The 27,554-nt window shown below is 35.8% G+C and overlaps 1 pseudogene; it reads right to left on the bottom strand.

Moving 5' to 3' along the window:
• LOC140522974 (vesicle-associated membrane protein 4 pseudogene) overlaps positions 1-27,051 on the bottom strand; it is a 53,546-nt pseudogene extending 26,495 nt beyond the window's left edge.
• Positions 27,052-27,554: the final 503 nt, after the last annotated feature.

The raw sequence follows: 27,554 nt of genomic DNA, 5'->3' as shown, positions 1-27,554 counted from the left end.
AGATGTTAGTTTATCAAATTTTAATTGATTGGATCTATATGACACACTCCCATGTATTGTTCCATATACATGAATATACTAAAGTATATTCATGACTTCCTTTGGAGATCTCTTGCTAGAAAGTGTAAAACTGATGGGTTTGGAGCAGGTAACAATAAGGTTGTACTGGCTGTATGGTAAGGCTGATAACAAAATGGTAAGTCAAACTTCCCTGATAGCTACTCTCAAAATATAAATAGTCCAGAACAGTGATTCTTAGTCTTTTTTTATGTCCTATCCACTTTTGGCAATCTGGTAAAGCATGTATACCCCCTTCTCAAAATAATATTTTTGATAAAATTACAAAAGACACCAATTATATTTAAATGTAATTATTAAAAGTTTAAAAAAATACTCATAGACTTCAGGTTAAGGGTCCCTGGCCCTGGAGGAAGTTCTCTAACAAATTGGGTAGCAGCTTAATAGGGGATAAATGGAAGGAAACAGATAGACTTACACATTATAAGAAGGCTCTGATGGGTTGTATCTAATCTAACAAAGGGAATGCCCTTATTAATAACATCACACATCCAGTGAGATATTTTAGTATGAGTATTAATGCTTCAATGTTTAAGTGGAGGCCTCTAAGACACTTCAGTTGAAACCTAAGGGGGAAAAAAAAAAAAAACAACTGTTAAAACAAGGATACAAAGACTTATGATCATTGCACATCCTAGGATTGCCAGAGGTGAGGAACCTGCTGACTCTAGGCCACATGTGCCCTTCAATGGAGTTTGGGTGAAGTCTTTGAACTGAGTCCAAGTTTTACAGAACAAATCGTTTTGCTAAGGGGATTTGTTCTATAAAGTTTTGGTTCAGTCAGAGGGCTGCACTTGGGGACCTAGAAGGCCACAGGTAACCTCAAGTATACAGATTCCCCACCCTGATATACTTTTGACTATTGGTATCAATGCCAGGCAATTAGTGTTGGAGATCCACCTCCATAGAGAAAAGATATTTCCAATGAGTCCTGTTTTCTCATTATCTATCCAAAGTATTGAAGCTTCAGCTTCAGAATTTTACATTTTAGTGAATAGTCTGAAAAAATATCCTTAAGTATTGACTGATTTGAATTTTTTTTTTTTTTGCCATCCAAGGCAGTCTCAGAAATCTCCAGCACCACAATTCAAAAGCCTTGATTCTGAGGCAATTAGCTTTCCCTATATGCCACTCCTCTCAGTCAGACACTGCTACCAGAACAAAAACAAAACATGACTGAGTAGATGGATCTTTGTCAGCAAGGTGATGTCACTGATTTTTAGTATACTGTCCAGAGTTGCCACAACTTTTCTTCTAGGGAGTAAGTATCTTTTAATTTCATAGCTGCATTTGCCATCTGCAGTGATCTTTGAACCCAAGAATATGAAATCTGACACTGCTTCCATTTTTTTCCCCTCTATTTGCTAGGAAATGATGGGACCAGTTACCAAGATTTCAGGGTTTTTTTGTGATGTTAAAATTCAAGCCAACTTTTATACTCTCCTTTCTCACTCTCATAAAGAGGTTTAATTCTTCTTCACTTTTTGCCATCAGAGTAATACCATTTGCATATATAAAATTGTTGATATTTCTTCTAGCAACCATAATTCCAGTTTTTGATTATCCAGTTTATCATTTCGTATGATGTATTTTACATGTAAGTAAAATAAATAAAGTGATAATATACAGCCTTGACATACTCTTTTTCTAATCTTAAACCAATCATTTATTCCATGTTCTGTTCAAACTCTTGCTTTTTGACCTGTGTATATGTTCCTCAGGAAACACGAACTGGTACTCCTGTCTCTTTGAGGGTGGCTCATTTTGTTGTGATCTACACCTAACAATAATGAAGTATATATAAAGAAGAAAACAATTGATACAATAACAACAGTATAGTAAAAACAATCAAACTGAATGCTGTAAGAACTATGATCACTATAAAGAACATTGATGACTGATGATGAAAATTGCAGTGAAGGATGTAAGTTTCAGAATGAGACACTTTTTGCATATAGTCATTGAGTAAATTTGCCTTGCTTGGGTATGGATATTTGTTATATCAATGTCATTTTCTTTTTCTTTTCTCTCTGATCCTGGGAGAGGTGGCAGGGCAAATAGATTTCTGATAATTTTAAAAAAAAGAAATCTCAGGAGTGCTACAGATAGGGAAAGATGGATGCATGTTTGGTTGAGGTAACTATATTATTAGTTCTACTTAAGTGATTTACTTTATTATAAAAGAACTCTCATTTACTTTATTATAAAAGAAAACTAATTGCCTCAGAATCAAGTATAGTATAGTATATGTTAAGAAATGATTTAAAGCCATTGTGCTAGGAAACATCAGAGTTAGGAATTGAATCCAGATATTCCCAACTGAAAATTGAGGATTTTATAGACAATAGAAGAAAAAAACGTCAAAGAATTATCAAAATAAGTGTATTGATGTTGTAGAAGGGAAAGATAAGTGGATTGGGAATCTGGAGATCTATGATTGATCCCTGAAATTGCAGATATTAACTCACTAGGCAGATCTTTTAGCAATTTTGGTGTTTATTTGTCTATTTGTACACAAAGCCCTTGAATTAGATTATATCTTTTTTTAAAGATTCTGTGATTTTATGGTAATATATTCAAAACCTTGAGAATCTGATGGGCCATATCCATGTGACAATTTAGAGATGCATATTGATATACAGATTCACATTGTGCATAAAGAGACACATTCCTTTAAAAAGTAGACTGGCTGAGGATCCACAAAATCCTGTTAGTTGGCTCTTGTATCTGAGCTTTCTTTTTAAACTGTCATGCTCATGATACATTAACTTGGCCTCATTGTAGGGCCTTTGCCTTTTATTTATACTTATTTGCAAGATGCAATCTTTCATATCTCATACTCTGACTTTAAACAAGACAGCTATGTTACACTGGAGAGGCAGAAGTGGTTTCTGTAGTGATGAAACCATGTCAAACCTCTCATGACTGAATCTTTGCATGCTATTCTCCTTTGCTCAGATGCGTTCACTTGGCACAAAGGTTATGTTTCAATTAAAAAATACAAATAAGCATTGCTTTTAAAATCAAATCTTTAAAAAAAAGGTACAAAATTCCTTTGGCAGATACAATGAAATATCAATTAATTAGACATTTTAAAAGGGATTGCATACATAAATACCAGCATACTAAATACATGTTCAAATTGGCAACACTATGGCCCCAAATAAAAAAAATCTCTGACTGGTTATTCTGACTCTTGTAGCAACAGCCTTATAAATGAAGACATTCCTTTTAATAAATGAAGCATGATTTAGAAGTACTTCTCTCACATCAAAACCAAATATCAAAAATTCATTGAAATATTAAATATTTATTGCACCAGAATATTTGAGCTTTGTATGATGTAAAGACTTTTAGACTAACATCATCTATACAAAATCACTGCATCTGAGAACCTAAAAAAAGGAGGAAGCATATAAAATATGATCAGATGTCATTGTGAACAAAGAAAAGCAAAAGACTGGCAAAATAACTTGTGGTTGAATTCTACTTCTAAGTCCTTCCTACAGATAACAGGTAAGTGTGGATCAAAAGTATCAATAACAATAATAATAAGTTGTTTTATTATTTTTTCTAGTACTATGTCTGTTATAAAGTCTCACACACAGGAAAATTTTAAATCAACTATATTGGAAAGTACTGACCTAAGATGGATTAAGCCACATTCAATTGCTTCTGACAGATCTTGGAAAATAGAAAAGGTGATGTAGAATCCAAAGAAATTTAAAAAAGAAAAATTCCATACATAAAAAAAAAAGTAGTTATTTTTGCAGTGGCAAAAAAGTAACCTGGAAACTAAGAGTTGATCATAATTTAAAAATATATATTTATTTTCAGTTTCCAACATTCACTTCTACAACATTTTGAATTTCAAATTTTCTCCTTATCTCCCCCTCCCCCACTCCAGGAGAGAATGTATTTTGATAACCCTTTCCTCCAATCTGCCCTCCTTTCTATCCCCCACACCTCTCTTATCTCCTTCCCTTCTATTTTCCTGTAGGAAAGATAGATTTATATACCCCATTGCCTAGATGTCTTTTTTTCTAGTTGCATATAAAAACAATTTTTAACATTCATTGTTAAAACTTTGAGTTACACATTGTCTCCCTTACCCCCTCCCCATCCACTCTAATTCAGAAAGCAAGAAATTCAGTAGAGGTTACACATATGTAGTCATGTAAAACACTTCCATAACAGTCATGTGAAAGACTAACTATATTTCCCTCTATCCTTTCCTGCCCTCCATTTATTCGATTCTCTCCTTTGACTTGTCCATCTGTAAAAGTGTTTGGTTCTGATTACCCCTTCTCCCTACTCTGCCATTTCTTCTTTTATTCCCACCCCTCCCATTTTCTTTCCCCGCTGCTTTCCCATAGTGTAAGATAAACTTCCGTAACCAATTGAGAATGTATACTATTCCCTCCTGATGCCATGTCTGATGAATGAAAGGTTCGCTTATTCCATCTCATATTCCCCTTTTTCCCTGCCATTGTCAAAGTTCTTTCTTGCTTTTTTTAATGTGAGATGTTTTAGTACATTCTATCTCTCCCTTTCTCTTTCTCCTAGTGCATTTCTCTCAACACTTAATTTTCTTTTATAGATATCATCTTTTTAGATTTCATCCCTTCGTATTCATCTCACCCTGTGATCTCTCCCTCCCTCCCTCTGTATCTCTTTCACCATACATACTGCAATGTTTCTAGGAGTTTTCCTTTGGGAATCTCTTTCAGGAGGTAATCAGTGGATTTTTTCCACTTCTATTTTATGCTCTGGTTCTAGAATATCAGGGTAGATTTCCTTGAAGATGACTTGAAAGATATACGTCATCATGTATAGACTCGATTTTTGATTGTGGCTTTCAAGTAGTCCAATAATTTTTAAATTATCTCTCCTGGATCCATTTTCAGTTCAGTTGTTCTTCCAGTAAGATACTTCACATTGTCTTCTATTTTTTTAATCTTTTGGTTTTGTTTCATAATTTCTTGATTTATCATAAAGCTTTCCTTTGCTCCATTCTAATTTTGAAGAAATTATTTTCATCATTGAGATTTTGGACCTATTTTTCCATTTGATCCATTCTACTTTAAGGCATTCTTCTCCTCATTGGCTTTTTGGACCTGTTTTGCCATTTGAGTTGTTCTAATTTTAAAGCTGTTATTTTCTTCTGCATATTTTTAGGTCTCCATTAGCACACTGTTGACTCTTTCTTCATGATTTTCTTGCATCATTTTCATTTTTCTTCCTAGTTTTTCCTCTATTTTTCTCACTTGATTTTCAAAATCCTTTTTGAGCTCTTCCATATCCTAGAGTTAATTCATATTTTTCTTGGAGGCTTTGGATGCAGTAGTTTTGACTTTGTTATCTTCTGTTTGTATGTTTTGATCTTTTTCATCACCAATGATGTAAGAAAATACCTCTTTACCAAGAAAATGAGAATGTATAGTCTATTTCTTTTTCCCCCATTTGCTTATTGTCTCAGTCAATCATTTGACTTTTGACGTCCTTATTAATTGAGAAGCTCTAGAAGCAGCTTCTGCTTCAGGAGTATCTGCTGCTGGCTGCCCTGGGACTGGGACTGTGTCTGGGACCAGACCACGTTCCCCTCTCAGGCAGGTGAGAGACCCTTCCCACTGACTTTCAAAGCTGTCTTTGGTGTTTATGGGTTGAGAAAACTGGAAACCACAGAAATTGCAGCTGCCAGCAATTCAGTCCCCTAAGTCCTGCTTGAGCCCCATCCCTGCCAGTGTGATGCATGTTGAACTGCATTCTGCTTCCAGCACAGTGCAATAGACCCCTCTTGTCAACCTTTCAGATTTTCTTAGGATGAAAATTTGCTTCAATCTGTAATTTTGTAACTTCTGTTGGTCTAGAATCATTTGTTTAGAATCATTTTTTACAGATTTTCTGAGGAGTTTGGGGGAGAGCTCTAGCAGATCCCTTATTCTACTCCATCATCTTGGCTCCATCCCATAAGAGCTTATCATAATTTGGGGAAAGAAAATCATGTTTTGGTATGTGAATGTATTGTAATACCATTTTGGTATAAGGAATGATAAAAACGACAGTTTCAGAGAAACCTGGAAAAACTTGTTTGAAGTGATGCAAAAGGTAAATGAATAGAAGTGGGAGAAAAATTTAAACTATAACATCTACATTTATAATATTAAGATTATAAAATCAATAACAACAAAATCAAAAGATTTTAAAACTCAGATTGATGAAATGATCCATTGAGATTCCAGAAGATTAATGATGAGGAATGCTACTTATTGCCTGACACAGAGGTAATAGAGTAATATACATAATGAGACACATTTTTGAACATAGCCAACTTGGGTATCTGTTTTGCTTGACTGTACTTAATTTTTAAAAGGATTTTTTTCTTTTTTTTCTATTTTTTTTGGTGGTGGAGAGAGTGAGAGGGGAAAAAAAGAAGCACTCAGAAGTAAAAAGAAAAAGAAAGAGTGGATAGTGAGCTTGGTAACCACATTATTTTGTATTCAATGTAAAAAACTATACACATACGTATATATATATATACATATATATACATATGTGTATACATACATATGTATATGTGTATATGTATATGATATATATATATGTATAGTAAAACATTGAAGAATCTAAAAACACATAATAAGCAAATAACACATGGGGCAGAAAAAAAAAATCTTCCTAAACTTAAAAAGTTGGTCCAGAGCCATATTATGAAAGGTGAGGATTTTTTTTTGATTCTAGAGAAAATTGGGACTCAAAGCAGCCTCATGACCAGAGAAGTAGCTTGTTTAGTGGTGTGCTTTAGCAATGTCATTTTTGGCAGCTATGAGACAGATAGATTGGAGAAGAATGAAAATGGAGTCAGAGAGTAATAGGCTATTTTTACCCTAATCTTTTCCTGAAGACTTTTAATGAGGGGCAAACCCATTAGTTCCTGAAGTGGCATTTTCACTTTCAGATAACTCTTTCAGGAATTTTTGTTCCCTCGAGCCCAAGTCTGCCTCTTTTTGCTCTAAGCTCTACTATTTTCAGAACAAAGAGAAAAAGTCTTAATCAATTTTTATACCAGAGTACTTCAGACATGCAATTCTCTACTTTTTAAATTTCCTCTTTTTAAAGCTAAAAATCATTAGTCTCTTCAAGAAATCTTTATATGACACTATTTCAAGGCCATGTATCATACTATTTGGACTCCACCTTATCAATGATTTTCATTAAAAAGTGGCTCACAGAGCTGAATGAAGCACTTCCACTTAGGAGACAGACCAAAGCAGGACTATCACCATAGGTCTGTATACCCTATCTCACTTCTTTGTCTAAGACTGCGTAACTATTTTGATTACCATACCATATTGACTTCTATTAAACATTTAGTCAACTAAATAATCCAGACCCTTTAATACAAAGTGTGTACTAGATGCATCTCTCATTGTTCTTGAATCATGCATTTTTTTCAGTCACATCTAAATTTTTATATTTAACTTTATTAAAATTAATCATATTAGCCTATCATACCAGTCTGTTGAGATCTTTTTGGGTCATTATTCTGTCATCCAAAATTTTAGTGCTGACATTCTTGATTGCCTCAGTCCTATGTGATTTCTGTTTGTGAATTTTTTGTATCAACATGTTAAGTTTCCCCTATTAATTTGCCATACTATAAATTACCTTACAGTTACCTGGGAATTTATTTTATTCCTTAATAGATTGTCGCCTCACTGAACCAGAGCTTTGTCTTGTTTCCTAACTCTAACTAATTTTTAGCAAAATGTGTTGTATAAAATAAGTATAATTAATTAATATAAAATACAATATTTTGGATAGTTTTCAAAGAAAGTTGATATTATATAAATTCAGAAATTTCTATCCTCTTTAAGATAAAATATTTCAATCCATATTGGAACAATATAGAGGAGTCTATTCCTTTCATAACAACAGATCGCTTAATTAGTGCTTCTCTCTCCTCTCTAATCCATCATTAAAACAGTGATGTTAATAAAGCACAAGTCTGATCATGCTACTCTCTGGTCCAATAAACTCCACTGGCTCCCTATTTCTTCTATAATTAAATGCAAACTTTTTTGGATGGCAACTTAATATACTTCACAACTTTACTCTAACCTAACTTTTCAACTTTATTGTACATGAATTCCCTTTCACTAACTCCATGATCCAGACAGATTGATGTTTCTCAAGTTCACCCCATAGCACCAATGTTCTCCCTCTACCTCCACCTCTTAGATTGAATATTAACTCATATACCACCTTCTGCAATATATTTTTTCCTAGATCTGCCTTCCCTGCTAAAATTAACTATTATTCCATGCTATTGTGTCCCTCAATTGAATGTAAGCCCTTTCAGGGAAGTGACATTCATTTTTATCCATGTCTCATTAATATCTAACTTAATACAGGGCAAATAGAACAAACTTAATAAATGCTTTTTTAAAAAAATGATTAATTGGTTAGTAAAATGAGAAATGATCATGTTTTTGGGGGCTTTAAGCTACTCAAGGAGAGGGACTCATTTTTTATCCTTCTTTGTATCGCTAACACTTACCACAGTGCCTGGCACATAAGAGGATTTTAATAAATGCTTATTGACTGACTGACAGTCATGGAATAACACTATAATTTCCAGACAATTAAAGTTGAGGATCACTGGAAGTGTAATGTAGAGAAACATGGTCAACGTAAGCAAGTGGCAATAAGACCAACAAGGAATCGCACAAAAAGTCATGATGCAAAGGACATTATCAAAATTGTATTTACAGATATGGAAGTGGATTTGTCATATATTGAGAGATATCCAATGGATTTTTCATGTAATTTACTGACATCTTATAATATTAAAAAAGAGGAAAACTCTTAGGCAGTCCTGTGGAAAACTTGAGCTAGATTTATGGGATGGGATGGAAAAGAATCACAGCAGAGAAAGAAGACATGAGTGGCTCATGCTCTAATCATTGTAAAGATTATTTCCATCAACAAGATCAAAGATTGACTGATATATTAACGCACAAGAAAAAAATGGCAATATTTTATTTTATTGGGTAAAATGCTTTCCCTAGTCATCTCTACCTACTGACTTGTATGACGTCATTTAAGTCCCAGCTCACATCCCATCTTTTACAATCCTTCTTAATTCTAGTGACTTCCTTGATTAATTATTTCCTACTACACTCTTTATAACTTGCTTGTATATATTTTTTGCATTTTTTTCTCTCCATTGTATTGTAAGTTTCCTGGTGGTAAAAGCTCTCTTTTGCCTCTTTTTGTGTAACCAGTGCTTAGCACATTGCTTAGCCCACAGAAGACACTTAAAAAATGTTTAGTGACTGAAAAGATCTGAAGTATATAGTAATGGCTTTCCCAAGGCTTAAGAAATAAGAAAATCCAGGATATGAAATGGATTTAGGATAGGCTGTGTTATATAGCAGGAACATCCATATATATATATATATATATATATATATATATATATATATATATGTATGTATGTGTGTATGTATGTATATACACATATACATGTATATGTATATATGTATATAAATGTGCCTATGTACTCTTATGTATACATAAAGTATATGTAAACACATATACTTCTAATGAAATGTAATGCATATCTTAATTTCCTTGTACATCATTATGACCATCAATTTCTGCTTTTTTGTCCATTCTCCTATTATCTCACCATTAACTGAACATTTTTAGAGAGAAAGTTAACTTAAGGGTCCAATTTAAATGTCTCAATATAAATTTCTCAAATTGAGATCTAGTGTAATAATTTCTTTGTTTCAGCTCAACTGAGACAACTTCTATCTATTGTATTTTTTATTCTAAGACCCAAAGGATAACCAGAATCACAAAAGAGAACTGAGGAATGCAGGATATTTCTGAATTTATAAAGTAGCAGCAGAATTATCCAGGGAATTGACATTCATTTTTATCTATGTCTCACTAGTATCTAACTTAATACATGGCAAATAGAACAAACTTAATAAATGCTTTTTTTAAAAAAATGATTAATTGGTTAGTAAAATGAGAAATGATCATGTTTTGGGGGCTTTAAGCTCCTCAAGGAGAAGGACTCATTTTTTATCCTTTTTGGTATCCCTAACACTTACCACAGTGCCTGGCACATAAGAGAATTTCTTCTCCTCTTCTAGCTTTATGGAAATGTGTTTCAAGAAGCACTGCCTGAAACCTTAGGAAATACTGATCTTCATTTGCATTTGCATCTTTTTTTTTCCTTGCTGAAGATGCCTGGAAAAGAAGAAAAAAACGTTAGCCCTTTAACATCAATCCTCCCTATAAGCAATGTCCCTATTCTGATGGTAAAGAAATATTCTCTCTACTGTATCAAAGTGGTTATTATGGCAAAAGCTATTATAATAGCAGCAAATTTAAGAGTATGGGTATCTCCTAATTGTTTAATTCCAGCTATCCAGAAGTGTCTATGAAAGATATTTAAATTACAAAAACAAAATTGCTCTGGCTTTCTGGTTTCATTGTCATGGAAACTATATGCAAGGCTGGACATGGTAGCACACACTCATATATTGTCTGTTCCCAGTGGAGGTAGAAGCTGAGGAATGACTTGAGCTCATAAATTTTGGGCTATGGAAGGACAAAGGTCCACTGAGCATTTGCACAATCAGGAACTGATATGGTGAGATCCTAAAGAGGAGGAAGTGGACAACTAGTCTATTGGTCCAGGTAAGAAACAAAGCATGTCAAAGCTTCCATGCAGATTGCCAACGAGATCAGGCCCATCAGTGAGTGCACCCTCAACTTTAAGAGTAGATGAGGTTGAATCCCCCAAATAAGTAAGTAAATAAGTACATAGATGAATGAATAAACAGATAAATACATGCAGATATACACATACATGTACAAATAATACATACATTAAAATGAATGAAACAGGGTGAAAATGAAGTTTATATTAATAGTGTATTTTTTTATTTTTACTTCACAGTTTATATCAAGGTAAAGTCCAAATGAATTCATGACCTATATACAAAATGTCATACCACAAACACATTAGAGAAAAAGGATTAAAAAACGTCCTATTAGATCTATGGAGAAAGAGTTCACATTTAAACAAGAGATAGAGAGGAACAGAAATGATAAAATGAATAATTATAATTACATAAAATTAAAAAGCTTTTGCACAAAATACCCTGTTTGAAATGAATCTTCTATTAATTATTCATATTTTATTGCCTATTACATTTCATTTCAGTCATTTCATTAAAATTAATATTTAAATAAAGAAGAATCCATGTCCAATATATTTCTTATCAATCACCTGAACTGCTTAATCTCTCACATTGGATTTATGCATAATTCAACTTTCTGTAAATTCTTTATATGAACTTTTCATAATATTTTTACAATTTCACAACCAATGTTATATGTCATATTTGAGTTTACATTACAAATGGAAAAAGTCAAAGGTTTTTTTTTTCTATTTATGTCAGTCCGCTAGAAAATCTTGAATTACTATGACATTTGATCTTATAGAACATTATTATTATTATTATTATTAACTGAATAAATTAATTATAACTGAAAAGGTAAAGAGGAATGTCCAGTGTAATGTAATATAGTAGATAGGATTTTGGGCTTGGAGATTCAGAATTAAAATTCCACCTAATCCATTTACTAGATTGTGATCCTGGGCAAGTTATTAACCTCTTGGTACCATGGTTTTCTCATCTATAAAATAAGAGGACTGAACTCAATGGTCTCAAAGGTCCCTTCCCATTCTAAATCTATGAATTCAGTATCATCAAAATATATCTTGTTTGGTTACATTTATTGTATTGTATACAACTAACAGCATGTCTTTGCTTTGTCCAAACAAATAAAATTCAACCCATAAATGATGAAAACTATCATTCATACCCACACGCAAACAAATACATAACCACATACACACCCTATAAAATGTCATCCTTCCCCTAAAGGAGTTGGGAATAAAAATCATAAACAAATGAATGCACTCACTTTGAAGAATCCAGAATCCATTATTTTGTCTTTGTCTTTTGTTCTTGAGGAGGACCAGTGACATCATGAGGGTGATGTCTTGACTTGCATGTGAATTAGATTTAAAAGTAAGACAGAGCAGTGCAAAGTTGTCAGCCTCACTTTTTCCTCTAGTCATAGGAACCTAGTGGCAAGAAACATCAAAATGATAGAATATGTCTGAGGATACAGTGGGTGACCTTGGCCTTCCTAAATTAAAGTCTTTCCTAGGTCTCAGTTTATGTGAGATAATGTCCATTCAATGACTAAGGACTAGGTAAGATTTTGGCTCCATATTACCTTCAGGATCAAATATAGATTTGTCTGTTTGGCTTTGAAAACCCCTAATAACCCAGTCCCTTCCTTGTTACACCTAATTTTTTCCACATATTTTGCAGCCAGTGATATTCACCTTCTTGTGTTCCATGACTCTCAATCTTCTTACTCTGTCTGGGAATTTTCATCTGTTGTTCCCCATGCTTCAAAATTTTCTCTCTCTCTCTCTCTGTCTCTCTCTCTGTCTCTCTCTCTGTCTCTCTCTCTGTCTCTCTGTCTCTGTCTCTGTCTCTGTCTCTGTCTCTGTCTCTCTCTCTCTCTCTCTGTCTCTCTCTCTCTCTGTCTCTCTCTCTCTCTCTCTCTCTCTCTCTCTCTCTCTCTCTCTCTCTCTCTCTCCTGGCTTCCTTCAAGATGCACCTTAAATCTCACCTTATGTAAGAAGCTTTTCTTAGTACTCCTTAGATTTAAACAATTTGTTCTATTGGTAGTCTTCAATTTATCCCATATATATGTTGATATTTGTTGTTTGTACTTAGTTACTTTTATATTGTCTTCCCTATTACACTGTAAGTTTCTTGAGACCAAGAATGTTTTCACACTCTTCCCCCATTTTTTGTATCCTTAGTACTCAGCACACAGCCTAGGATATGCTTAGTTGGTGATTACATATGTGTTAACTATACTCCTATGATTCATTTCTATGATATAACAGAATCACCTAAATGATATAAGGATTTAAATTATTGGAATTAAATCAATGGGAAGTTTTCTTATAACATTCCTCTGACATAGGTAGCATAAGACTTGCTATAACACATTTACAGATGAGAAAGGTGAATCGTCATTGATTCATTAGGATTTTTATTCACCCCTGTATCCAGTATATCTAGTCTGTTTTCAACTCTTCTAAATTCTAATTCCATAATTCCTCTTGCACCTCTTCTATTCTCTTTAATTACATAAACTCCTAAAGTGTTCATACACTTAGCATCATTCATCAGAATTCTTGTAATATTGACCTCAATGGCCACTCCGATTTGAGCTATCTAAATCTCCCTAAACTAATGATTTGACCATATTACTATCTTGCTCAAAAGTCTATTACTAATAGTTCATTTAAATATCCACCTCTTTTTCATAGGAACATATATTTAGCCATATCTCCCATATAACATGCATACTACATTGATTTTTTTCATTGAATTTAGTTTTAAAATTTCATTATTTTTCTTTTATGTCACATCAATTTGATTGGATACTTTTATCCAGTAAGTCTTCCTTCCATTGCAACAAAGATAAAATCAACAGCAGTAATAACAATTTAGCAGAACCAAATTACACATTTATCACATCTGAAAACTTATACTGTATTCCATATTAGTAGTGCCTTACTTTTCCATGTCATATTTCTTTACTGAAATTATTTTATTTTCTCTTCTAGATTGATTCGTCTCTTTCCACTACCCGCTACTTCAGTCTTTTATCCACACCTCTTTTCCCCCACACTCTCATGTTCATTCACTCTGGTTGAGAGAATAAAAATATAAAAAAATAACAGCTAGTCTTTATCTGTTTACCTCCAGGCAGGAAGTTTCCAAGTCTTCCCTTTTATTTTTTACTTCCTTTCTACTCAAATGACTTCCAACGATGTAATCCTCCCATGTAACATATCAAATCAATTATAGTGGAACGCAAGCTTTAGTCTCTGTTTTATTAATTCACTTCTTTCTTGAACGGGATTTATTGGGGCCGTTCACCCCGAGCCGACAGGTTTACCTGACCAGCAGGGCCTGTCGACCCTGAAGGAGCTCGCTGTGAGTAACGATGAGGTGGGAGGCAAAGATGTAAGGCAACTCCATTTATTCAAACTAGCTCAGGCACTAATATAGTATCATGTACGCCTTAGTTACGTAAGCAGCACAAGCAAGATTAAACTAGTTTAAGCAGGTTTTGCTACTGCTTTCCAGCCACGTTTCAGGAAGTATCTGGTGGTGAACAGGGGCGGAACCCTTCATCCCAGCGCCATCTTGTTCATGCCTTACCAATCTCCCCTCAGATTACCTGAGCCGTGATTGGTGTATGCTGTCCAAGAGAGCTGAGGGTTGGCAATTCCCTTACACTTTCTCATTTTCTTGTCCTTACTGTTTCAAATTTCCTTAAAATTTGAATGCTTTAGATCCTATTGAATTTTGATGATTTCTATTCTTTCATTAATTTACTGCTCAAGTCATCAACAACAAAAAAATAAAAATACACAATGTAAATTATTTAATTAATTTTTATTTTATAATTGCACTTATTTATAATTCTTATCCTTATTTCAGGAGTATCTGTAAAATGAATATTTAAATCACTTTTTTTTTCTCTAGAATTGCTGCAATTGGGTTTTATTGTAGCTCCATCTTTTTTTTTTTTTCATGAAAATTTAGCTTGATTTTGCATTATGTGACATTATGGATTGAAGTTTCAACTCTTCACTTTTGGGGATAAATCATTTTCTTCTTTTCCATGATTTCTTATGGCTATTGAATAATCTGTGTTTTTCAAATGGATGCTTCTTCATTAGTGAAGGCTTTTCTCGTGGATGCTTACAAATTTTGTTGTATCTCTGTCACTGAAATTCTGAAATTGTACTGTTAAATGTCTCAGAATTTCATGCATGAGCTTTTTTTTTCTTTGGGTAACAATCTCTAAATTCAGACAATCTATATTTAAAACAATAGTTGTTGGTGATTTTCTTGTACAGTTCTTTTGATGGCACAAAACTCAGCTTAGGCTGTTGGGATTGGAAGCTCAATTCCGTGTGGACAGTCTCGGGCGGGTAAAGGTGGGAGCTTCTAAATCTTAGAGCTCTCACGAGACCCTCCCAGGAAACCGCAGGGAATAGAGGTGAACCGAGCTATCTCGAGTAATTCCGCCTCTTCCCGTGAGAAACGTGATGGGAGAGAGATCTCCCCGCCCTCGAGATGGTCCCGGATCTGGGCACACTATTGTTATCTAACAGCACGGTATTGAGATGCAAACTATGCGGCTGAAGGTTAAGTAGGATTGAGGAAGCCTGAAAGCTCTCTTAGCACGTGAGGAGCCAAGAGGACAGCAGGCTCCGCTTTTCTTCTTTCCTCTCTCCCCTCCCCCTCTCTCCCCACTTGTACTTCTACTTCCAATCCCTTAAGATCTTAGCCTCCTTAGGAAATCTCCCCCTCTTCCTCCTAAGGAAGACCACCCTGTACTTGTAACTAGACCCTGAAATAAAGCTCAACCCTTGTTCGACTCTGGAACGTCCTTTCTCTCATATGAGCATCCGGTTTTGGCCAACCGAAGACCTCGGAGGTGAGGTAAGAAGACTCGGGTAGCCCACACAGGCCTCTAGGCCTGGCATTAGACTATGAAAATCTCTCACTTTACAGGACTTTATTTTTATGAGAGTAAGTTGGAATCTTCACTAGGTCAAGCAAAATGTTTGTATGAAAGGAATTACCATCAATGTGTTATTCAATATGCATGTATGTATATACATACAAACTACATGCACAACTATATAATTATATGTTTTGAATACTGTATATTTGTCCATAATGTATATGTGTATGTATATATGTATGCATATACATATATATTCATTTTTATGTCAGAGAAAATATTTAGTTCATCAGAGATACACATGCATATGAGATATGGTTATGATTACTCAGCTTACTTTTCTTCTTAGAAGCTTAACAAAAGTCCAATGTAGTACTAGCAGCATCTATCATGATCCCTAAATGTAGGCTTGCTCGTTTGAAACTTTCCTGAAGACTTATATGATCTAGGGGACTATCACAAAATGATGATATAGCTTCCTGTTAGCTTAAGCAGATATAAAATAGCACATATATATTTCCAAATAAATGTACCACTATTGCAAATTCAGAAAAAAGAGAATCTGTTGTAGATTGAATCAATCAAAATCCTTGATGAATATCCTTTCCATATTAATGTTAAGTAACCCTCATTTTATTAAATGTCATATAGTCTACAAATACCTCCTATGATTATAATTATGATCCTATATCCCTGAAGTTGTAATAATCAGGTCTAGTGTAGAATGACAGGTATTACTTTCTATTTTCATATTAACTTATGCAGCATCTTTTAAATTTTTTATTTAATATTTTCTTTTTGAAGTATCAAACATTTATTTTTATGTGTATATATATATATATTTCTTTATATACATGTATAGGATTTACATAGAGAATATATCTATATATTGTATAGACTGATGTGCTTTATGTAGTTTATCTCTTTATTTATACTTACAGCTATATCTACATATCTTTATATCCAGCTAACTAAATTGTGAGAGAGCACCTAATAAAGTGAATTATTGGTATGCAGTGAGTGCTTAGTATATGTTTATTGAGGGTACAGTTGTTGAATGAATAAGTGACTAAATACTATAATATTATTGTTCATTTTTTACAGTTTCTTAAAGAATATATGGAACAAAGTATTAGTCAAGGATATGAGAGCCTGGGACTCACCATGAGCAGTTATTAATAGCATTATGGAAATAACAATAGATCAAACTGATTTTTAGAGCTGGAAGTAGTTTCTATTTCTGCCATTTTTTTTCTTCCCAGTTCTTTCCTTGCTTTAAAAATAAATAACACAAAAGAATACCAGGAAGATTGTACCATGAAAAAAAATCATTTAGAGAAAAGGCGAAGGGTCAAGAAGGAGGATCAGTGTTAGGTAAAAGAATAAGTAGATGTGTCTAAATTTCAATTTTTTATTTTTATGATATCTAACTTACTGCCAACAATTAATAAGATGCATAGAAAAGGGCAGAGATTTCATAATTGACAAGCTATTTTTTTTCAGATTGGGGTAATGACATGTTTAATCCTTTACTTTCAAATGGTGCTCAGATATTTTTAAGACCAAAAATATGTGCTAGTCAGATTTTATAACCATGGGTCAATCAAATCCTGGAACCCCAGAAAGAAAGGCTTGGAGGTTTAGAGGACCTCAGTCAGTCAATAACCATTTAGTTAATCCCTATTTATGTCTGGCACTCTGTCAAGTCTTGGGCATATAAAAAAAGGTAAAACACAGTCTCCATCCTCAAGGAATGCACAACTTAATACTCAAAGCATAGATCTGTATTTAACTTCACTAGTGCCTTATTAGAAACCTTTTTACATTAGGTTATAAAATATTCCTTGAACATATCTACCTTCTTATGTGAATTTTGGTTGCAGAGAAATTGGTCTGATGTTTTTGTTGTTATTTAAATATACCCCCATCACTGCAAACAGTGTGTTATTGTAGAAAGTGGTTGACATTTCAATTAGGAAGACCCTGTTTCAAGTTTGGTCTCTCACAAATATTAGCTGTGTGACCACTGTCAAATCACTTCAGTTCTTAATGCTTTAGTCAATTCATTAACATTAATAATATCATGCATGTTGCTAATCTTCACCAATGGAGAGAATTCCATTCAACTAATGAAATTACAGGCATAGACAAGAAAGGCAAAAGTATATTATATAATGTCATGTATAGTTATATTTTTAAAAATATGTAACATATATAAGATTTATATGATAAATATAACAAATATATAATAACACTGTTTACCCACCCTTTCCTTTTTCATTTCTTTCCAGGTTCTCTCCATTAAGAAAATGTTCACAAATGATAGATCATTTAATCTGGAAGGTGAGTACTTGATGGTCTAGCTGCATACTGTACAGGAGGGTTTAACTATCCTTTTCAGGACCCAAGAAAGCATGGCTGAAAACGTATGAAAATTTCAAAGTCACCACAGAAATTAACAAAATTAAAACTTAAAATTTCTCCCTTCAAATCCTTCAACAAAACACTGTTGTGAATTTGTAGGGAATTTTTTTTTAAATTTAAATATAGATGCAAATTTCATTTAAGTTTAAAAATGTCTTCAAAACAATTGGAGCTATTGAAAAATAGAACACGTTGCTTTGGTAAGTTCTGATTTCTCCCTCAATGGAATTTTTCAAGCAAAGCCTAGATAACTATTTGTGAATAACTTTGAGGTAGATGTTCTTGTATAGAAAAGATTACAAAGCAGTAAAATTTCGTTTCAACTTTGAGATCACAAATTCTTACCTAATTCTAATATGATTAACTAAACAAGTAGTCTTCAAGATATGGTACAGGCAAATTGACCAACAGGGAGAAATTCTTAAAAATTCTGTTTCTAACTTTTTAAAATCTAAAACAGAAGAAACACAATTTTACTGACATATAATATTTAGAATGATATTGTTTCCCTTACCCATCATTGGTTAGATGGTTACATGTTACATAAAATGTCAGAGAAATCTATGGAATTAACAATGGCATCTTTACTTACTTTTTTTCTTTCAGCATATTTTTATATGTAATTTACACTGCCCAATAGATTGAATTTATGTACCATTTGATTGAATTTTAACTAAACTAGACTCAAAATAGACAAGTGAATGAAAAAAAATTCATTCAAAGGAAACACTAGATTAGCAATAATTCCTATGTATAATGATTAAAACAGTGACAGCACTGAAATTTATACTCCCAATAAAAGTTTCTGATCAGTCACTTTTAAAAGGTAAAAGTAATGATCAGTCTAATAGGACCTGGTATGAAGTCATTTGATTTGCCAAGGTTATTCAAAATGTCCTTCTATTAGCTAACCTATGGATGTATATATTAATTTTGTGAAAAGTTTCATTAAAATCCCAAATTTCTATACTCCTCTCTATATTGACTCTCTTCATTTCCTTCTTTTTCCTGCTCTGATCCACCTATCGAGTTGTTATTGCTACCCAGATCAGACTTGCCATCTATGAAGGGTATCTCCAATGTGGTTGCAAATTAATTTTAAAAAAAGATTCTTTGCCATACTCTAGCAGAAGACTGGTGTTAACATTCTACTTTTGGTTTCTGGAGGAGTCATTTGGAAGAGAAGAGGGATGGACATGAACACAATGAGAAGCAGGAAATCTTGCTCCTCCTCTTAAAAAATTCTAAACTTAACCAATATCCAATAAAAAGAGTGTTTCAAAAACAAAGCAGTAGAGAAAAAGATAAATTCTACATAGAGTAATGAATTTCTATTATAAGCTGTTTATTTTTGTTTCTTTTTAAAAATTTAATTAATTTTCAGTTTTCACATTCGCTTCCACAAAATTCTGAATTTCAAATTTTCTCCCCATCTCCTCCTTCCCCTCATGACATGAAAGCATGCATTCCCATTGACCTTTCCTCCCATCTGCCCTCCCTCCTATTTTTACCTCCACCCCCTTATCCCTTTTTCTTTTTTTTTTCCTGTAGGGTAATTTAGATTTCAATAGGCATTGCCTATATAACTTATTTCTTAGTAGCATGTAAAACAAATTTAGCCTTATTTTTAAAGAAATCAATACAAAGTAATTAATTTAAAAATAATTTCCCTAGAAAGTCACATTGTTTTTTATTATTATTATTATTATTTATTTATTTATTTAACTTTTAGCATTCATTTTCACAAAATTTTGGGTTCCAAATTTTCTCCCTTTTGTCCCCTCCCCACACCCCCAAACACCGAGCGTTCTAATTGCCCCTGTCTGCCAATCTGCCCTCCCTCTCTCCCCACCCCTTCCCTTTGGAAGGCAAGCAATTCAATATAGGCCAAATCTGTGGAGTTTTGTAAATGATTGCCATAATAGTAGCGTTGTGTAAGAACTAATTATATTTCCCTCCATCCTATCCTGTCCCCCATTACTTCTGTTCTCTCTTTTGATCCTGTCCCTCCCCATGAGCGTTGATCTCAAATTGCTCCCTCCTTCCATCATTCCCCCCACCCCAGCTTATCCCCTTATCCCCCACTTTCCTGTATTGTAAGATAGGTTTTCATACCAAAATGAGTGTGCATTTTATTCCTTCCTTTAGTGGAATGTGATGAGAGTAAACTTCGTGTTTTTCTCTCACCTCCTCTCTTTATCCCTCCACTAAAAAGTCTTTTGCTTGCCTCTTTTATGAGAGATAATTTGCCCCATTCCATTTCTCCCTTTCTCCTCCCAATATATTTTTTTCTCACTGCTTAATTTCATTTTTTTAAGATATGATCCCATCCTCTTCAATTCACTCTGTGCACTCTGTCTCTATGTGTGTGTGCGTGTGCGTGTGCATGTGTGTGTGTGTAATCCCATGCAGTACCCAGATACTGAATAGTTTCAAGAGTTACAAATATTGTCTTTCCATGTAGGAATGTAAACAGTTCGACTTTAGTAAAGTCCCTTATGACTTCTCTTTGCTATTTACTTTTTCATGCTTCTCTTCATTCTTGTGTTTGAAAGTCACATTCTCTTTTCAGCTCTGGTCTTTTCATCAAGAATGCTTGAAAGTCCTCTATTTCACTGAAAGACCAATTTTTCCCCTGAAGTATTATACTCAGTTTTGCTGGGTAGGTGATTCTTGGTTTTAGTCCTAGTTCCTTTGACTTCTGGAATATCCTATTCCACGCCCTTTGATCCCTTAATGTGGAAGCTGCTAGATCTTGTGTTACCCTGATTGTATTTCCACAATACTTGAATTGTTTCTTTCTAGCTGCTTGCAATATTTTCTCTTTCACCTGGGAATTCTGGAATTTGGTCACAATGTTCCTAGGAGTTTCTCTTTTTGGATCTTTTTCAGGCAGTGATCTGTGGATTCCTTGAATACTTATTTTGCCCTCTGGTTCTAGAATCTCAGGGCAGTTTTCCTTGATAATTTCATGAAAGATGATGTCTAGCCTCTTCTTTTGATCATAGCTTTCAGGTAGGCCCATAATTTTTAAATTGTCTCTCCTGGATCTATTCTCCAGGTCAGTTGTTTTTCCAATGAGATATTTCACATTTTCTTCCATTTTTTCATTCTTTTGATTTTGTTTTGTGATTTCTTGGTTTGTCATAAATTCATTAACCTCCATCTGTTCCATTCTAATTTTGAAAGAACTATTTTCTTCAGTGAGCTTTTGAATCTCCTTTTCCATTTGGCTAATTCTCCTTTTGAAAGCATTCTTCTCCTCATTGGCTTTTTGAACCTCTTTTGCCAATTGAGTTAGCCTATTTTTCAAGGTGTTATTTTCTTCAGCATTTTTTTGGGTCTCCTTTAGCACGGTGTTTACTTGTTTTTCATGCTTTGCTTGCATGTCACTCAGTTCTCTTCCCAGTTTTTCCTTCACCTCTCTAACTTGATTTTCAAAATTCTTTTTGAGCTCTTCCATGGCCTGAGCCCATTGGGTGGGCTGGGATACAGAAGCCTTGACTTCTGCGTTTTTTCCTGATGGTAAGCATTGTTCTTCCTCATCAGAAAGGAAGGGAGGAAATGCTTGTTCACCAAGAAAGTAACCTTCTATAGCCTTATTTTTTTTCCCTTTTCTGAGCATTTTCCCAGTCAGTGACTTGACCTCTGAATATTCTCCTCACACCCACCTCGCCTCCTGATCCTCCCAGCCAGCACTTGGGGTCTGAGATTCAAATGCTGCTTCCCAGCCTCAGGGCTTTAGGCGGGGCAGAGCTGCTGTTCAGTGTGAGATTAAGTTCAGATGCTCAGGTTAGGGCAGGGCCGCCTCACGGGCTCAGTTCCCTCAGGGGGTTTATGCAGAGACCTTCAACAATGGATCCAGGCTCCTGCCTACTTGGGGAGCCCTCGTCTGCTCCCGCCTCCGCTGCTGCCTCCTGAGGGGGCCTGAGTTATGGGGGCACCCCACTCCCCTCTCGACCCACCAAAGAGACCCTCTCACCAGCCCTTGTCACCTGTGGGTGGAGGGACCCATGTGGCTGCTGGAGATTCCGCCCCTGAAGCCTGCTCGGATCTGCTCCTTTTGGCGCTGCGCCGCCGAGGCAGGGTTGGGCTCTGCTCTGGGTCCGGGGCACGAGGGACCTTTTGCGAGAGGTTTTCAGGCTCTCTAGAGCAGAAATCTTGTCTGCTCCATTCTGTAGCTTCTGCTGTTCCAGAATTCACCGGTGGTTCTTTTTTTTTACAGGTATTTTATGGGCAGTGGGTTTGGAGGTAGCGTATGTGCGTCTTTCTACTCCGCCATCTTGGCTCCATCCCCCGAAATTCACATTGTTAAAATGAATTTATCATTCATTTTTTTCTGTCTGTAATTATTTATTAAGTGAAAATAGGTAAAGAAAAATGTTAAACTTTGAATGTTAGCCAGCATGTAATTTTTCAGATACAGATGATCCCATCTGTAGATTACTCAGGCTCCCAGGGGTTTTACTAGGTTTTCCTGCTTACTTTTTGTCCATCTCATGGCAAATTAGCACATCTCTCAGAAGAGAGATGGTGAGTAGGCCATGGTAGTCAAACTCATAGCAACTGAGTTTTGTTACTTGTTAGCAGCTATGGAAGGAGGGTTTGTTGATGGTAAATACTGGAACAAATTAAGTATCTATGGATTTCCTTTACTCATCATCTCTTAATTTCTCTCCAATTATTGCTGGAGGGAAATGAAAACTTTTTTAATGCAATGTGCCCACATATAGGAGCCATTAATCCCAAACACTCCATTGATGGCTCTCCTTTCCTTCAATCTCGTTTCCTGACTTAATTGGGCCACACTATGCTTTAAAATTGATCAGAATACACTACTATAGCTCCAAAGTAAAAAACAGAAAAGTTGTCAAAAATTCTACATACAGGCAAAATAGGTTTACTGGAATGTCTTTAGTCACAGTTCAAAGTAGCAGTACTGAAAACATTAGTTTCTCCAAAAATATATGGAAACCATTTCCAAATTCTAATTTTGTACATGAGAAAAATAATACACATTGTAATCATTAACTAAATAGTTTCCATCCCCTTTTACATAATGTTTCATCTCTCAACTCTTACCCTATGCCTAAACTTGATGCAATAAATCCCCACTTCTCTAGTTTACAGTAGGAATTGTGTTGAATTATAAATATTACCATCAATGTTTAACTTTATATGCAAATAGTGTATTGGCAAGTATTTAGTTTCAAATCAGATCCCTATAACATGACAAAGTTGATGTTTCTGTTTTAAAATAAATTAATTAGAGCATTTTTTGTGAAGTAGTGGAAGCTAAAAAGGAACTTGTCAGTGCTCCAATTTGAACTGGACACTTGCCTTTTTATCTCTTGAGAAAAAACACTTTTGAATGTCATATACATATTTCATTAAATTAATGCAGCAATCTTCTTTTTTTAATTTTTTTTAATTTTTTTTTTAATTTAACTTTTGACATTTATTTTTACAAAATTTTGGGTTACAAATTTTCTCCCCTTTCATCCCCTCCCCCCCCAAACCCAAGCATTCTAATTGCCTCTTTGACCAATCTGCTCTCTCTTCTATCCTCCCTCTCTGCCCTTGTCTCCATCTTCTCTTTTGTGTTGTAGGGCCAGATAGCTTTCTTTACCCCTTAACCTGTATTTCTTATTTCCTAGTGGTAAGAACATTACAGTTGATCCTAACACTTTGAGTTCCAACTTCCTTACCTCCCTCCCTCACCACCCCTTCCCTTTGGAAGGCAAGCAATTCAATATAGGCCAAATCTGTGTAGTTTTGCTAATGATTGCCATAATAGTTGTGTTGTATAGGACTAACTATATTTACCTCCATCCTATCCTGTCCCCCATTACTTCTATTCTTTTATGATCCTTTCCCTACCCATGAGTGTCGACCTCGGATTGCATTCTCCTCCCCATACCCTCCTTTCTATCCTCCCCCCCACCCTACTTGTGCCCTTGTCCCCCACTCTCCTGTATTGTGAGATAGGTTTTCCTATCAATATGAGTGTGCATTTTATTCTTTCCTTTAGTGGAATGTGATGAGAGTAGACTTCATGTTTTTCTCTCACCTCCCCTCTTTATCCCTCCACTAAAAAGTCTTTTGTTTGCCTCTTTTATGAGAGATAATTTGCCCCATTCAACTTCTCCCTTTCGCCTCCCAATATTTCTCTCTCACTGCTTGATTTTATTTTTTTTTAAGATATGATCCCATCCTCTTCAATTCACTCTGTGCACTCTGTCTCTATGTATGTGTGCGTGTGTGCATGTGTGTTCTGTACTCCCACCCAGTACCCAGATACTGAAATGATTCAAGAGTTACAAATATTGTCTTTCCATGTAGGAATGTAAACAGTTCAACTTTAGTAAGTCCCTTATGACTTCTCTTTGCTGTTCACCTTTTCATTCTTCTCTTCATTCTTGTGTTTGAAAGTCAAATTTTCTTTTCAGCTCTGGTCTTTTCATCAACAAAATTTGAAAATCCTCTATTTCATTGAAAGACCATTTTTTCTCCTGAAGTATTATACTCAGTTTTGCTGGGTAGGTGATTCTTGGTTTTAGTCCTAGTTCCTTTGACTTCTGGAATATCCTATTCCATTCCCTTCGATCCCTTAATGTAGAGGATGCTAGATCTTGTGTTATGCTGATTGTATTTCCACAATACTTGAATTGTTTCTTTCTAGCTGCTTGCAATATTTTCTCTTTCACCTGGGAATTCTGGAATTTGGCCACAATGTTCCTAGGAGTTTCTCTTTTTGGATCTCTTTCATGCGGTGTTCTGTGGATTCCTTGAATATTTATTTTGCCCTCTGGTTCTAGAATCTCAGGGCAGTTTTCCTTGATAATTTCATGAAAGATGATGTCTGGCCTCTTCTTTTGATCATGGTTTTCAGGTAGTCCCAAAATTTTTACATTGTCTCTCCTGAATCTATTTTCCAGGTCAGTTGTTTTTCCAATAAGATATTTCACATTATCTTCCATTTTTCCAATCTTCTCACTATGTTCTGTGATACCTGTCTTTCTCACAAAGTCCTTAGCGTCCATCTGTACCATTCTAGTTTTGAAAGAACTATTTTCTTCAGTGAGCTTTTGAATCTCCTTTTCCATTTGGCTAATTCTGCTTTTGAAAGCATTCTTCTCCTCATTGGCTTTTTGAACCTCTTTTGCCAATTGAGTTAGGCTAGTTTTCAAGGTGTTAATTTCTTCAACATTTTTTTGGTTCTCCTTTAGCAGGGAGCTGATCTGCTTTTCACGCTTTTCTTTCATCCCTCTCATTTCTCTTCTCAGTTTTTCCTCCACCTCTCTAACTTGATTTTCAAAATTCTTTTTGAGCTCTTCCATGGCCTGGGCCCATTGGGTGGGCTGGGACACAGAATCTTTGATTTCTGTGTCTTTGCCTGATGGTAAGCATTGTTCTTCCTCATCAGAAAGGAAGAGAGGAAATGTCTGTTTTCCAAGAAAGTAGCCTTCAATAGTTTTATTTCTTTTCCCTTTTCTGGGCATTCTCCCCAGCCAGTGACTTGTCCTCTGAATATTCTCCTCACTCCCACCTCGCCTCCTGGTCCTCCCAGCCAGCGTTTGGGGACTGAGATTCAAATGCTGCTTCCCGCCTTAGGGCTTTTGGGGGGGGCAGGGCTGCTATTCAGTGTGAGAATTAAGTTCAGGTGGTCAGGTCGGGGCAGGGCCTCCTCTCAGGCTCTGTTCCCTCAGGGTGTTTATGTACAGACCTTCCACAATGGATCCAGGCTCCCGCCCGCTTGGAGAGCCCCTGTTTGCAGCCGCCTCTCAGCTTCTGCCTCCCGGGGGGGCCCGAGCCATGGGGGCAATCCACTCCCCTCTCGACCCGCCAAAGAGACTCTCTCACCGACCCCCGTCACCTGTGGGTGGTGGGACTTGTGCCGCCACTGGAGATCCCGTCCCTGAAGCCTGCTCGGATCTCTACCTCTCGGAGCCGCGGCCGCCATAGGTCTGGGCTGGGCTCCGCATCTGCAGAGCGACGGACCTTTTGCGAGAGGTTTGCAGGTCCCTCTGGGGGTGGAGGGACCCGCGTGGCCGCTGGAGATCCCGTCCCCGTAGCCTGCTCGGATCTTTTCCTCTCAGTGTCGCAGGCTGCTGCAGGGCTGCACTCAGATCTCAGTCCTGGTGCCCAGTCCGCAGCGCGAAGGACCCCCCGTGAGAGGTTTGCAGGTCTCTCCGGAACAGAAATCTCCCTCGCTCCAATATTCCGTGGCCTCTGGGTGCAGAATTCAGCGTGAGTTGGTCCCCTCTAGCCGTTGTGTGGGTTGTGGGTTCAGAGCTATGTGTATGTGCGTCTTTCTACTCCGCCATCTTGGCTTCCCCCCCCCCCCCCCTTTTTTTTTTTTTTTTTTTTACATTGTACCAGATCTGTTTTACTGAAAACCTCTGGTCACCAAATCCAGTCCGATATTTCAGGGCAATAGGAATGATATTGACCAGCAAAAGGATAAGAACAACCAGAGCCATGATGACCTTCATTTTGCATTCATGCCACCACATTTGTCTTCGAAGGTGTTTAGATATGTTGCTAAAAGCTGTTGCATTATCTGATAAGCTTTCTGATTTGTATTGCAGCTCATCCAGTCTCTCGTCTCTTTCAATCACTTTTGTAATATCCTCTTGCATAACATCAATTACTTCCTCCACCTGATTCTGTACATGCCTAATTTTGTCATTCTGAGATCCAAATTTTGGTTGAGATGGGCCCCTTAGGAAAAATTCTCTTCTTCATCTGAATCTTCTTCCAAAAGATTTCTTCTTTTACTTTTCACAGAACCAGTGACATCATCATCATTTAGGTGGCACTTGAATTTAGGAGGCATCTTCATTACTCAAAAAGTTGTTTTCCTTTTCCCAACTTTAAGAGGCAGATTTCCACCACCTGGGTGTCGGCTGGGAGGCTCTTAGGTCGCCCCTCATGGCCAGGTCAGGCCCAACAGGGCCCAACCAGCAGAGCTGGGGAGGGAGAGAACATTCATTTTCAACATTCAATTTTATCATTCATTTCTAAAGCTTTGAGTTTCACATTCTCTCCATTCCCCCTTCTCCATCCACCCTCATTGAGAAAGCAATATAGGTTATACATGTGTAGTCATGCAAAACACTTCCATAACAGTCATGCTGTGGAAGACTATGTTTTCCTTTATCCTATTGAACCCTCCATTTATTTTATTCTTTACTCTGACCTGTCCCTCTACAAAAGTGCTTACTTCTGATTACCCCTTCCCCCAATCTCCCATCCCTTCTATTATTCCAATTCTCTTATCCCCTTTCCTCTACTTTTCTGTAGGGTAAGAAAAACTTTCATATTGAAGTGTGTATGCTATTATCTCCTCCTGCAAAATCCAAAGAAGGTAAGGCTTATTC

Source organism: Notamacropus eugenii, chromosome 2, assembly GCF_028372415.1.
Source record: "Notamacropus eugenii isolate mMacEug1 chromosome 2, mMacEug1.pri_v2, whole genome shotgun sequence".
Classification (NCBI taxonomy): domain Eukaryota; kingdom Metazoa; phylum Chordata; class Mammalia; order Diprotodontia; family Macropodidae; genus Notamacropus; species Notamacropus eugenii.
Note: the sequence above shows the minus strand (reverse complement) of the source record. Positions and strands in the feature narration are given on the sequence as shown.